Source organism: Nematolebias whitei, chromosome 16 (genome assembly GCF_014905685.2).
Source record: "Nematolebias whitei isolate Nwh7 chromosome 16, NemWhi1, whole genome shotgun sequence".
In the NCBI taxonomy this organism is placed as follows: domain Eukaryota; kingdom Metazoa; phylum Chordata; class Actinopteri; order Cyprinodontiformes; family Rivulidae; genus Nematolebias; species Nematolebias whitei.
The window spans coordinates 852,756-856,341 of record NC_056513.1 but is presented as its reverse complement, the minus strand read 5'-3'; the positions used below and the strand labels follow the sequence as shown (position 1 = coordinate 856,341).

The 3,586-nt window shown below is 38.9% G+C and overlaps 1 protein-coding gene across 1 annotated transcript in view; it reads left to right on the top strand.

Moving 5' to 3' along the window:
- tbck (TBC1 domain containing kinase) overlaps window positions 1–3,586 on the top strand; it is a 42,939-nt gene that overhangs the window by 14,777 nt on the left and 24,576 nt on the right. The window lies entirely within an intron of this gene.

The following is a 3,586-nucleotide window of genomic DNA, read 5'->3' as shown; positions in this document are numbered from 1 at the left end:
CTCTTTGTAATTATCCATATGGTGCCTTCATGGCCCTCTTTGTAACTCTATACTGTGCCTTCATGCCCCTCTTTGTAACTCTATACTGTGCCTTCATGGCCCTCTTTGTAACTCCATATGGTGCCTTCATGGCCGTCTTTGTAATTATCCAAATGGTGCCTTCATGGCCCTCTTGGTAATTATCCATATGGTGCCTTCTTGGCCATCTTTGTAATTATCCATATGGTGCCTTCATGGCCCTCTTTGTAATTATCCATATGGTGCCTTCTTGGCCATCTTTGTAATTATCCAAATGGTGCCTTCATGGCCCTCTTTGTAATTATCCATATGGTGCCTTCATGGCCCTCTTTGTAATTATCCAAATGGTGCCTTCATGGCCCTCTTGGTAATTATCCATATGGTGCTGTAGTGGACTAAGCCTGATGTCAAAACTGACCAGATGGACAGAAACTGTCATTTCATTGATTTGAATCCAGAAATACAGTTTGACCCATCCTGAGACTTTCTGTCTTGAATTAATCAAGTGGAAAAGACAATTCTCTATGATCATTACTATTTTACAAATGTTTTGATAATCAAATTGTGTTAGTTCAAACAATGTGTACATGTTGAAGTGAACTACTCATTTTTATTTACTTAAACAGTAGTAATGATTTTTAGTCCTCAATTCAAAGTGAAATCAAGTTAGAGTACATTACAGAGTAATGATTCAATTTCTTGATCGTCTGCTTTGAAGTGAGCAGAGTTTGTAAGTGTGTTAGAGTTCAGGTTTCGGTCAACTAAGAAGTTTACTGAAAATAAATGTCATGTTTAACTTTCACAGCAGATACTAGGAGTAGAGACGCCACTGAGACTGGTTTTCTCTAACAATCTTTCTGTCTGTTCTTAAACAATCTTAATCTCTATCCTTGACTTTCCATAACACCTTACATCACAAACCACACCTCTGTTCTGGTCCATCCACCAATCAAAAAGCTCTCAATTGAACCGGAAGTATAGCCCGTTTAAATGTGGCAACTTCCCAGTTCAACAAGAGAGTTCTGGAGTAGAGTTCCAGTAGAGTTCAAGAGTTGTGGAATCCAGAGTGCAGGGAGTTTGGGAGTCCGTGAATGCAACCGCAGGCATTCATGGATGCTGCTAAACCAAACAAGCTGAACCAGAGACGATTTTGGGAATTATAACTTCTGTTTGGATAACCTCACACGACTCCTAAGGTTTTAGCTGTTCTCACGGAGACGCTGAAAAGAGTCAAAAGAAGAGCTCTACACCGACGCTGAAGCTATCGTCTGCAAGGTAAAAGTTCTATTTCGACCAAGCGTACCGTTGGCCAAGCTGATTTCAATGGAGCGTGCTGTTCTGGTTAAAACAAACAAATTCCCTCACACATCTCTCTCAGATAAACTTCATCTTTCCATCTTAAACTCTCCTTCTGCTAGAAAATCAATCACCGCCGTGTGAATTGATGTCTGCTGTTCTGCTGAAAAGTGAAAACAATCGCCGTATTGTTCTCACTTCCTGTAAAGCTGATTATGTTGTTGTTTTCATATTCTGCCAAATTAATGTAAATGTTTGATGTTAAACTTTGATTCTGTAAAATAAATGACCGCATTCATTTTGATGGGTCAAAGAAAAATGACGTCTCACGTTACATTTCATTCAATTCAATGCACGTTTTATCCAGTCCAGAAAGATGAGTGAACCCGTTTAATGTATGAATATATCTCAGTATATGTCATACTACAGTGCCTTCATGGCCCTCTTTGTAATTATCCATATGGTGCCTTCATGGCCCTCTTTGTAAATCTGTACTGTGCCTTCATGGCCCTCTTTTGCCCCTTTTCCATTAGTACCGGTACGGGCCGACTCGACCCTACTTGGCCCGGTTCTGAGGCTTTTCCATTAGTACCGGTACTTAGCTCCTGTTACTATTTTCAGTACCCTTGGCTCTGTGGTTCTAACCGGTACGAAGAGGTACAAAAACGTGACGTCAGTACACTGTCGGTCACTGGTTGGTCGGGGGCGGAGTCGGGGGCGGAGTCACTGGATCCTTCAGAAACGTTTCAAAACAATAATCCGCCATTTGCAATTTCTCGACTGGAGCAGCTGCTGGACTTATTTTAAAGATTTTTAAAACAATACTGACAACATCTTGGTCTAATGCTGATGTGCTGGCATTTTTTGTGCTTGGTGGCCGACAACATAATTCAGAGCAAGCTGGATGGAGCTCTGCTGGTGCACCCGATCCTCCCTCCGGAGCCTCGGAGCGCCAGGCCGGGCAGGGCGTCATCTCCCCGGCTCCAAGTTCAGCTGGTCACCGCGGAAGATCCTTCGATGTGCCGACTCGGAGGCTCGGGTTCCAGATACCAGCCTTGTGTGCTCAGAGCTCCGCAGGTCACTGCGAATCTGGAGATGGGGACTCACAGATGGACGTTGCCAGACCCCGGCCGCGCGTAATCATGAAGGCTGAATCCCGATCCCACCCGGCAGTCAGGCGGACTGGACAGTCTGGGACGGACGCTGGAAGCGATTTTTAAATAAAATAACATTTTGTTTTTATACAAAAACTGTTTTAAAAAAATGCTGAAGCGATTTAAAAATTCTTATTATTTTTTTTACACGTAAAAGTTTTTTTAAAATCGCTTCCACCGTTCGTCGCAGACCCGTCTCTGTCCACCTGTCTGTGCGGGTCGGACCTTCATGATTACGCGCAGCTGGAGTCTTGGAACAGCCTCTGGAGTCACCAGCAGAGCTGGAGCTGGGAGGATGAGCCTCCCAGCTTCCTCCTCTCCGGAGGAGAGGATCGTGTGACTGCGGGCAGTGTCGTGCGAGACCAGCAGAGCGTTGAAGATTAAAAAAAAAAAAAGACGGTGCCAGCTTCATCATGAAATCCTGTTTTCACTTTAATGACTGTTAACTCAGCTGAAAATCATAAAAAGACACAAAACTATTGGATATCAGGAATATTTCCCTCAAACATGTTTAAAGAAGAGACGACCTTCAGTTCAACTTTATTTTAACTCACGAATGTACAAATCACAAAACAAGAACTTTAAAGCAAAGCTAAAAATAAAATGTTTATATGTGAACAAGAAAGAAAACCACACATTTAAAATGAACATTAAAAGTAGACACAATGAGTGCAAATACATCAAATGATGATGAAAACCTATAAAAATTTAAATGTAATGTTTTTGTAGAATCTGGTTCATCAGAGTTTTAATTTATATACATATATATATATTTATATCTATAAATAAATATAGATAAATATATATGTATATATAAAAATACATATATATGTAATTTATATACATATATATATATTTATATCTATAAATAAATATAGATAAATATATATGTATATATATAAATACATATATATGTATATAAATATATATAAATACATATATATGTATATAAATATATATGAAAATATATAAATACATATATATGTATATAAATACATATGTGTATATATATATACATATATACATAATTGTGTGTATATACATATGTGATATATATATATATATATATATATATTATATATATATCACATATGATATATATATATATATGTGTGTGT